This window comes from Trachypithecus francoisi, unplaced genomic scaffold (genome assembly GCF_009764315.1).
Source record: "Trachypithecus francoisi isolate TF-2019V2 unplaced genomic scaffold, Tfra_2.0 Lachesis_group6, whole genome shotgun sequence".
In the NCBI taxonomy this organism is placed as follows: Eukaryota; Metazoa; Chordata; class Mammalia; order Primates; family Cercopithecidae; genus Trachypithecus; species Trachypithecus francoisi.
The window spans coordinates 92,330,112-92,341,864 of NW_022681471.1; the positions used below are offsets into that span (position 1 = coordinate 92,330,112).

Consider the following 11,753-nt stretch of genomic DNA (forward strand, 5'->3'; position numbering starts at 1 on the left):
ATAAACAAAAGAGGTGCAGCTGGCAGAATTCCCACATTGGCTCTCTGAACAGTAGGGTGAGGGCTATTGTGGTGGGAAAGGCCAAATGGAAGTCATTAGAGCTGCCTCTGCCTAGAAAAATAGTAAATCAAAAACAATATCACATCCCTGGAGGGATTGCGGAGATTAGTGCCACCATTAAGGACTTGAAAGACACATGGGTGGTGATTTCCACCACACTCCCATTCAACGCTCCTATTTGGCCTGTGCAGAAGGCAGATGGATCTTCGTGAAAGATAGTGGGTTATCTAAGCTTAACTAAGTGGTGACTCCAATTGCAGCTGCTGTACCAGATGTGGTTTTGTTGCTTGAGCAAATTAACACCTTTCCTGGTACCTGGTATGTAGCCATTGGCTTGGAAAATGCCCTTTTCTCCATTCCTGTCCATAAGGCCCACCAGAAGCAATTTGCCTTTGGGTGGCAAAGCCAGCAATATGCCTTTACTGTCCTACCTCTGGGTTATATCAACTCTCCAGCTTTGTGTCATCATCTTATTGGGAGAGACCTTGATCACCAAGCTTCCTCAAGATATCACACTGATGGCAGGGGCGGGCGTGGGGTGCTGGTGGTGGAGAAGCCCTGGGCCTGGCCCACAAAGCCATTTTTCTCTTCTAGGCCTCTAGACCTGTGATGGGAGGGAGTGCTAGTCTGACATGCCCTGGAGACAATTTCCCCATTGTCTTGGCTATTAATATTCCCCTCTTTCTTTCACCTGTCCAAATTTCTGCAGCCTGCTTGAATTCCTCCCCAGAAAATGCGTTTTCTTTTCTACACATGGTCAGGCTGCAAAATTTCCAAACCTTTATTCTCTGCTTCCCTTTTAAATGTAAGTTCTAATTTCAAACCCTCTCTTTATGAATGCACATGACTGTATGTTTTCAGAATCAGCCAGGTCAACTTTTGAATGCTTTGCTGCTTGGAAATTTCTTCCACCAGATACCCTAAATCATCTCTCTCAAGTTCAAAGTTCCACAGATCTCTAGAACAGGGCCAAAATGCTGCCAGTCTCATTGCTAAAGCATAGCAAGAGTGACCTTTGCTCCAATTCCCAATAAGTTTCTCATCTCTATCTGAGACTACCTCAGTCTGGACTTCATTGTCCATATTGCTATCAGTCAAACCATTCAACAAGTCTCTAGGAAGTTCCAAACTTTCCCTCATCTTCCTGTCTTCTTCTGAGCCCTCCAAACAGTTCCAACCTCTGCCTGTTACCAAGCTCCAAAGTCGCTTCCACATTTTCAGGTTATCTTTATAGTAGTACCCCACTCTGCCAGTACCAATTCTCTGTATTAGTCCATTTCCACACTGCTATAAAGATATTACCTGAGACTGGGTAATTTATAAACAAAAGAGGTTTGAGTCACAGTTCCACGTGGCTGCGGAGGACTCAAGAAACTTACTATCATGGCAGAAGGCAAAGGGGAAGCAAGGCACATTTTACATGACAACAGGAGAGCAAGAACACAGGGGAAACTGCCAAACACTTTTAAAGCATCAGATCTTATGAGAACTCACTCACTATCACAAGAACAGCCTGGGGGAACCGCCCTGATGATCCAATCACCTCCCACAAATTCCCACCCTTGACACATGGGGATTACAATTGGAGATGAGATTTGGATGGTGACACAGAGCCAAACCATATCAGTGTTGTTCAAAGAAGAGAAGTTTTTGACATCTAATTTAGCTACTTTTTTTATTCTTTTTTTTTTTTTTTTTTGAGACGGAGTCTCGCTCTGTCACCCAGGCTGGAGTGCAAGTTCCGCCTCCCGGGTTTATGCCATTCTCCTGCCTCAGCCTCCTGAGTAGCTGGGACTACAGGTGCCCACCACCTCGCCCGGCTAGTTTTTTGTATTTTTTAGTAGTGACGGGGTTTCACTGTGTTAGCCAGGATGGTCTCGATCTCCTGACCTCGTGATCCGCCCATCTCGGCCTCCCAAAGTGCTGGGATTACAGGCTTGAGCCACCACGCCTGGCCTACTTTTTTTATTCTTTAGATTTTTTTAAAATTTATTTTTAATTGACTAATAATTGTATATATGTGATTCAATGTGGTGTTTTGATATATGTTTACAATGTGCAATGATTAAATTAAACTAATTAACAAACCTACACCTCACATACTTATCTTTCCGTGGTGAAAACATTTAAAATCTACTATTATGGCTATTTTTAAATATGCAATATATTATTATTTATTATAGTCACCATTCTGTACAATAGATTACTAAAGCTTATTCCTCCTAAGTGAAATTTTGATAAGCTTCTTTCATTTTCTCATCCACTCCCATTCTGAGCCTCTTGTAACCATCATTCTGCTCTCTACTTCTGTGAGTTCACCTCTTTTAGATTGACTTATAAGTGAGACCATGTGGTATTTGTCTTTCTGTGCCTTGCTTATTTCACTTAACATAATGTCCTCCAGGTTTATCTATACTGTTGAAAATGACACAATTTCCCTCTTTTAAAGGCTGAATTGTATTCCATTTTGTATCTATACTGCATTTTTTAATTGTTTTACTTTTAAGAGTATCATGCTTTTTATATTTCCTTATTAAGGAAATCTTTTCCTTTGTCTCCTTATAGACTATTCATAATTTTAGCTTTTATTTGAGGATTATGATGCATTTCTAACTAATTTTCGTGTATGGTATAAAATAAGGTTGAGATTCTTTTTATTTGCATGTAGATTTCTAATTTTTTTTCAGCACCATTTCCTGAAAAGACTATCTTATTCCTACTTAATTACATTGCTCTCTTTTAAGAAAATAAATTAACCATATATGCATGGGTCTATTTCTATTCTATTGATAGGTATGTCTGTCCTCATGCCAATATCACACAATCTTGATTACTAAAGACTAAAGTTTTATAATAAGACTTGAAGTCAGTAGTTTAAGTCCATCAACTTTATTCTTCTTTTTCAAACCTTATTTGGTTTTATTTTTTGGTTGACAGTTTATTAAATATACTACATTTGTACTTAATGCTGTAGTTTTAAAAATTATTCACACATGGACTTAGTAAAAATGCACTTTATAGAAAACCAACTGCAAGACCAAAATGAAAATAAGAACACACTTATTGCACATGTATTAGATAAACTGCTGAAATGTTATGAATTAATTTAACCTGTACGTGTGCTTAATGAAGGTGATCATGAAATATTAGATGGTTTGATTTACTTAAATTTGACACCAGACCGTGACTGCAAAAGTGTTAATGTTGAAATGTAGATGCAAAACCATCTATTAACAAAATCGTTTAATCTATTAGTCTTTGAAAAACAGAATAAAACATTATTTTTCTTTTTAAAGATACTTTCCGAAATCCATTCTCTATGCACTCGTTCTCCCATTCAAAAAGTTAGTTGTGCAGGCTGATGAGGCAAAAAATCAATTCCTTTTAAAGAAATCCTAACAAACTAGAGCCTACTTACAAAACATGCAAAGGGAGAATTTTAAGTAGGTATTACTGCAGAACTGGTTAAAAGTGAATACAGCTGAGTGACAGAATATACCTTTCCTCTGACAATACAGGTCCTTCCCCCTTCTCTCTGGAAGAAACACATCACTGGGGCATGGACTATATAACGGCATAAAATGCAAAGACAGAAACAAAGAAGTTTGCAAGTTCTCTATATTTCTAGCTGTTGAGGCCGTATGTTTAAGAGCTGAAGTTACCTCTAGCGGCGAAACCAGAGCCAGGTATTAAGCAGCCAGAATCCTATGGTAATTGAATACATGACCATTTCCCTCTTGGCACGTTCTTTGTTCTCCTCTTCTAGATGTTGTAAGCGTCTATTTAGTTTGATTATCTGTCGTCTTAACGAAGCTGCACCTGCACCAGTCACATCATCCAAAGTTCCTTCACTTGTATCTAGGTTTGAAGTGCCATACCTGATGTTGTCACGATGCAGATTAGAAGTGGTAGCAGCAGACCTGCCAAACTGCACAGGTCTGCGATTTTCACCCATCTCATTCACGATATGCTGGTAAGCCCTACGAGTGGAAGACTGGATAAATGACAGAATGCCATGAACAGAGGAAAAATTAGTTCTATTTTCGGGTAACATCTTGGGAAGACAGATCCAAGCTTCTTATGGTGATGGTGTCACGATGAAATAACTCCTGATCAACTGTCTATTTTGGCCAACAACATTTTCACTCAAAGAGCAGTCTCTTTTTAGCTTGCCAACCACACAGATTTCTTCATTTTGAAGGGTTGAAGGAGGTCTTTCTAAATCCTGAAAATCTGGTGGTCTTCCACTTGAAGTACGTGAAGTGGTGGTTTTAGTGCCAGAGGTTTAAAGGGAGTTGACTGAATAAAATCAAGATCCACTGGTCTTCAAAACAGAATGTCTCCGTTGTTCTCTGCTGTAACAATCCTCTCTAGAACCTGCATCATCACATTAGCATTTAGAACTCCTTCTTGGAATTCTTGTTCCAAGTCACCATTTGATGATGCTGACTTAATTTTTCTGGGACCCTCATTTGCTGACTAATATCTTTATTGTATTCCATTTCATACTGGAATTGACTAATTTCTTCCATCTCAGCACCAATAGGAGAAGGAAGTGCTTCCCTACTCACCAAATATGTACCAGCTACTACTTGCTGTTTGGCACTATCTGCTCCCTTGCTTCATATTAAATGCTTTAATTTCATTCAAAGTGCATGTGCTGGGTTTTGAGCCACTTTTGTTCCTCTGGGCCTGTAGAGAGTTCTTGGTGAGAGCTGCCAGGGTGGGTGCTCTCAGAGGCCATTAGCAAAATGCAGGAAAGAGCTAGGACAAAGCACCTGTCAGGTTGGCCTGTGGCAGACTAGGAGAGCCTCATTTGGTTATTTTAGATACTTTATAATTTCATATAAATTTTACAATAAGGTTTCCAACTTCTATGAAACAACTTGGTGGAATTTAGATTGTGATTACATAAAATGTATCATCTATCTATCTATCTATCTATCTATCTATCATCTATCTATCTAGATATCCCTCTCTCCACCTCTACTCACTACTCACTATGACAACTTTTTCTTTACTGCATAACTGTGCTTCCCCTGGAATAAATACTTTTCTTGTTTCTTTTGTTTCCTTAGTTTTCTATGTATTTACACATACTTTTGCTTCCAGACTCTTCTTCATTCCTTCTCTCAATAAATTTGAATACATTAGCTATTCCATCAGTTTTGTCTTTTTAAACAGAAATATCTCTTAACAAACCTCTGATCTGCTTAAATATAGACAGCTTGCTCCCTAGCCTGTTGAACACTCTCATCCTATAATCTCCCTTTGCCACCATCTCGGGTTTTTTTTTTTTTTTTTTTGCCACCTTCTTGACTTGGTTCCCCTGTTGCCTTATATATTCCTCTTCCTTGGTTTACCATCTTTCTTAGTGACCACATACTCTAGTAGTTTCCCCAGAAAGAGGGCATGGGAGGTAAAATTTTTAAGACTACATATATATATATATATATATATATACTTAAAAATATATATATATGTTCTTTAAAAAATACATACATATATATATGAGACAGAGTCTTTCTCTGTCTCCCAGGCTGGAGTACCGTGGCATGTTCTTGGCTCACTGCAACCTCTGCCTCCTGGGTTCAACCGATTCTCCTGCCTCAGCCTCCTGAGTAGCTAGGATTACAGGCATGAGCCACCACGCCTGGCTAATTTTGTGATTTTTTAGTAGAGACAGGGTTTCACTCTGTTGGCCAGGCTGGTCTCGAACTCCTCACCTCAGGCCATCCACCTGCCTCGGCCTTCTAAAGTGCTGGGATTACAGGCGTGAGTCACTGTGCCTGGCCTTCCTTCGAATTTTGATCACATTGTTCTATTGTTTTCTAGCTTCCAGCATTGCTGTGGAAAAATAAAATACCACAGCCATTCATTATCTTTTATGTAAAAGCTGAGTTTTTGCTGTTGCTGTTTCATCTCTTTCTCTTCAGAGAGACCTTTTATTTGACCTAAGTAATGTAAAACTGCCTTGATGCAGCTCTATCTCCTCCTTTGTGATAAGCCCTTTCAAATTGGAAATTCAAGTTTTTCAATTTTGGGGACGATTCTGGAAATTATTTTGTTGCTGATATCTTCCTTTCTGTTTTTCCGTCTTATGTTTGTGGCCACAGGAACAGAAGAGAGGGACAGCTGTTGGTCTTTTCCATAAGTCTTATGGACCTATATGCCTCTTAAACTATCTACATTTCATCATGACTTCAAGAAAACTAAATTATAAATAAGAAAAACAACTAAAACTTAAAAAAAATTTTGTGAAGCTTAGGAACTCGTAAGTATACCTCAGCAAATGATTTTAGTTACTTCAATTTTCTTCTGCAAAATTAACACAGGTTATTCAGATTAGTATCTTCGGAATGGATTATTTTTGCCTTCATACTTATACTTTTTGGTCTATTTTCTGAGATGCTTTCCAAACTTGTATTGAATTTTTATATTATTGCCAACGGCTCTTCAACTTTTTGTGTATTCCGAATGTTCTTTCCTCCATATTGTTCTAGTTTCATGGATACAATATATTATCTCTCAGAAGATATAAGTAATCCTTTTAAAAGTTGCTTCTCTCTCCAAAGTTTGTTTCTTGTTTCTTTTCTTTTCTTTCTGGTTGTTTTGTTCACTTTGTTTCATATTTCTCATATCTGATGACCCTTGACTATCTGAGTACATCATGCAGCTTTGTACAAATGAGTAGGGTTTTTCAATTGTGGGAGACACTATAATGTGATTTGCCAGATCTATTTCATCAGAAAATCCCTAATGCCAATATCTCTTCCCCCCAAACCACCCCAACTCCTGCCTCCCACCCAATTGATCAGGTTCCAAAATGAAGACCTTTACACTAGCTTATGAGCATCTGGGAAACTGAAAGAGATGAGAAAGCTGACTGTGTCAACATTTAATAGGCAAATTTTCCCCTCTCTATAATCAACTGTGCCTGGTGTACCTTAGTCCAAAGACCCGCTGTCCTCATTCGCTACAAGAAATAAACCTTCAGTCTCCTGTTAGGATGAAGTAGGATCAGTGTCGACTGCTTGGAGTGGAGGAGGCACTTTGGGACCCCAATTCTTCTTAAATAGATTTTCAGTGAAGTCTCCTGTTTTTAGCCTTACTTTAACTAGCATTTCTACAGCTGCCACCAATTCCTAAGCTGTTAGGAAAAAGTTCTGAGGTGCAAACTGGGTTGTTTCTGGCTTTCCTGCTGCCGGCTTAGAATTCAGCTGAGTTGAGCCTTTTAGGTCAGTTACCATCTATCCATCTGTTTTCTGGCTTCCATAAATTTATTACTGCTCTCTTCTCTCTCTTCTCTTTGTTCTTGTGACTCTATGACAGATGTAAATGTGTTTGTTCAGTTGGTCATTGTTATTCAGAACAGTGCTCTCCTTTTAACTTAAATTCATGATAATATTCATGTGTTTTCTAATGCACTTGATTCCTCCCATTGTTCCTGCTGTCCCTCTTCCACCTCAATGTAGCCATATATTTAAGTGTTAAACCTCATTCATGATACCCACATAATGTTATAAATGACAGTTGCAGAATCCAGTACAACTGTAGGAAGAAACCGTATATGTGTGTGCATGCCTGCACACATGCACACATAGGTTAGATTAAACTCCTGGTTTATTTAGGCTGGAATGTAGAATCTTCTTGGAAACAAGGTAGCTACCTTTCCACTGCCTGTGCTAGCATCTCTTGGAAGCTTCCATTAACATTTAACATGCAAACTTGGGTTTTTCTTTTGTTTTTTTGATCTGAGGAATTCATTTTTTGACTATGTCACAGTACCATCGAGGAAGCATTTACACAGATAATGTTTTTCCTTAGAAGACAATATTTATATATATTCTGGAACATTAAAGACAATCTAGAGGGTAAATGTGCTCATGATTCTTTAGCTAAATTCAGTGTCAGCAAGATTTATGCTTATTTGAAGGATAAAACAGAGTGAGTGTCCAGAAGTCCCTGGATAATCTCTGTATCCTTCTTCTCAGTGTACTGGAAAGCCTATTTCCCCATTAGTCCATGCACAGGTTTAATACAATATCTTTTTTTTTTTTTCTGGGGTGGCTCCGATCACGTTTTTGGTCAAAGGATCATCTAGCATTAAATTTTAGAACAGTCTCCCAAATGTGTGAGTTGGTATTGATGGAATATGGCAATGTTGATGTCCAGAGGAATCTTGGTATAGAAGCCATTTATTGCTCTGGCAACCATTAATATTATCTGTGGCATCACACTTTTTTAGTCCTAAGCAATTATTGACCCATGTAAGTTATGCAGAAACCTTCAATTTTAAAGAGTATGCTTTCACCCTTGACATTCTGCCAAATGGTCTTTCTCCCAGGAATACATTTTAGTTTTATGTAATGGAGTGCAGTAGGACTCTGTTTTGTATGGGTTGGTCTAGTTATAGAAGCTTCAAAAAATGTCATAAGGTGCTGGAGACCTTCATGTGGTCTTATAGAAGTTGCTGCAAGGGCTACAGTGATTGGTACAGCCTACTTTTGGAGAACTTTTTTTGTTTTTTTTTTAGCATCTAAATGGCAAATATAAGTGAGTTCAAAAAGACCTATAAGCCAGGCACTGTGGCTCACACCTGTAATCCCAGCACTTTGTGAGGCTGAGATGGGGGGATCACTTGATGTCAAGAGTTCAAGACCAGCCTGGCTAATGTGGCAATAATCTGTCTCTACTAAAAAATACAAAAATTAGCTGAGTGCTGTGGTGAATGCCTGTAATACTAGCTACTTGAGAGGCTGAGGTGGGAGGATTGCTTGAACCTGGAAGGCAGAGGCTGCAGTGAGCCAAGATCACACCACTGCACTCCAGCCTGGGCCACATAGTGAAACTCTGTCTCTGAAGGAAAAGACCTATAATTAGAAACAAAGTGACTTTTTTCTATTTCTGTAAAGAATATCCTTACTGTTTTGATAAGGATTGCATTGAATCTGCTTTGGCTAGTATGGACATTTTAACAGTTTCAACAATATTAACAATATTAATTCTTCCAATCAGTGAGCATGGGATATCTTTCCATTTATTTGTGTACTTTTCAATTTCTTTCATCAGTGTTTTATAGTTTTCATTGTGGAAATATTTCACCTTCTTGGTTAAATTTACTCCCAGGTATTTCATTTTTTTATAGCTATTGTAAATGGAATTGTTTTCTTGATTTCTTTTTCAGATAGGCTGCCCTCTCTATATAGATATTCAGATATACACTATCTATTAATCTAATATTATTAATGTTGATTCGGTATTCTGCAACTTTATTGAATTCATTTATTAGTTCTAACAGTTTTTTTTGGTGGAATCTTTAGGATTTTCTATTTGTAAGATCATGTCACCTGCAAACAGGAATAGTTTCACTTCCTCCTTTCCAACTTGGATGCGTTTTATTTCTTTCTCTGGCCTAATTGTTCTGGTTAGGACTTCCAGGACTATGTTGAATAGAAGTGGTGAAAATGGGAGTCCTTATCTTGTTCCAGATCTTGGAGGAAAAGCTTTCAACTTTTTCCAGTTCAATATGATGTTCACTATGGGTTTGTCAAATAAGGTCATTATTATGTTGAGGTATATTTCTTCTTTACCTAATTGGTTGAGAGTTTTTATTATGAAGGGTGTTGAATTTTGTCAAATGTTTTTTCTGCATCTCTCGAAATGATCATATGGATTTTGTTGTATGGAACCACAAAACACCCTAAAATAGCCAAAGCAATCTTGAGCAAAAAGAACAAAGCTGGAGGTATCACATTATCTGACTTCAAAATATACTATAAAGCTATAATAACCAAAATAGCCTGGTACTGGCATAAAAAATAGACACATTGACCAAAGGAACCAGAATAGAGAGCCCATGAAAAAATTTACACATTTACAGCCAACTAATATTTGACAAAGATGTCAAGAATACACATTGGGGAAAGGACAGTCTTTTCAATAAATGTGTTGGGAAAACTGGATATCCACATGCAAAACAATGTTATTAGGTCCTTATTTCTCATCATATGCAGAAATCAACTCAAAATGGCTGCATATTATTTCATGGTGTATATGTACCACATTTTCTTTATCCAGTCTACCATTGATGGGCACCTGGGTTGATTCCATGTCTTTGCTATAATGAATAGTACAATAATGAACACATGAGTGCATGTGTCTTTTTGGTAGAATGATTTTTTGGGGGGGCTGTATATACACAGTAATGGGATTGTGGAGTCTATGCAGCCATAAAAAAGAATGAAATCATGTTCATTCAGCAACATGCATATAGCTGCAGGCCGTAATCCTAAGCAAATCAATGCAGGAACAGAACACTAAATACTGCATTTTGTCACTTACAAGTGGGAGCTAAACATTGAGCTCACATGGACATAAATGTGAGAGCAATAAACACTGTGGACTATTAGAGGGTGGAGGGAGGGGGTGGGTTAAAAATCTATCTATTGGATACTATGCTTACTACCTGGGTGATGGGATCCGTACTCCACACCTCAGCATCACACAATATTCCCATGTAACAGATCTGCACATGTACCCCCGTACGTAAAATAAAAGTTGAAATAAAAAAGAAAAAAAGAACTCTAAAGAAATAAACACAAAATGGATTAGACTTAACTGCAAAACCTGAAATTATGGAACTACTAAAATAAACAGGGGAAATGCTTCATGACATGGATATAGAAAATGATTTTTTGGATAAGACTTCAAAAGCACAGGCAACAAAAGCAAAACTGGACAAATGAAACTATATTAAACAAAAAAACTTATTCATAGCAAAGAAACAATCAGCAGAGTGAAGATATAACCTACAGAATGGCAAACTATACAAACTACGGGGGCTAATTTCCAAAATACGTAAGGAACTCAACTCAAAAGCAAGAAAACAAACAACACTATTAAAAATTGGCAAAATACCTGAATAGACACTCTGTAAAGAAGATATACAAGGGGACAACAGGTATATAAAAAATGTTCGGCATTGCTAATCATCAGTGAAATGCAAATCAAAACCACAGTGAAATATCACTTTATACCTGTTAGAATGACTATATCAAAAAGACTATTACAAAAAGTGTTGGTGTGGATGTGGAGAAAAGGTAACTCTTACACACTGTTGGTGTGAATGTAAATTAGTACAGCCATGATGAGAAACAGCATTGAAGCTCCTCAAAAAACTAAAAAGAGAACTACCATATGATCCAGCAATACCACCACTGGGTATATATCTAAAGTAAATAATATCAGTATATCAAAAAGACATCTCCACTCCCATGTTTACCACTATTCACAATAGCCAAGACGTGGAATCAACCTAAGTGCCCATCAACAGATAAGTGGATTAAAAAAGTGAAATATATATATATAGAGAGAGAGATAGATTTATATACATGTATATGTATATACATATATACACATATGCCCACATGCCGTGTATGACAGCATGAATGAAACTGGAAGATATAATGTTAGTGAAATAAGCCAAGCACAGGAAGATAAATACTGCACGATCTCATTCATCTGTGGAACCTAATAAAGCTGATCTCACAGAATAGGAGAGTAGAATGGTGGTTACCAGGGGCTTGGGTGATTGCAGCATGGGGGAATTGTTGGTCAAAGGATATACAATCTCAGTTAGGAGGAGTAAAACAATTGTACAGAATGGACAAATATATAGAAAGGGAAACTAG

The 11,753-nt window shown here is 37.7% G+C and overlaps 1 pseudogene; it reads right to left on the reverse strand.

Moving 5' to 3' along the window:
- Window positions 1–3,673: 3,673 nt before the first annotated feature.
- LOC117077992 lies at window positions 3,674–4,592 on the reverse strand (annotated as a pseudogene).
- Between the last annotated feature and the right edge of the window lie 7,161 nt (window positions 4,593–11,753).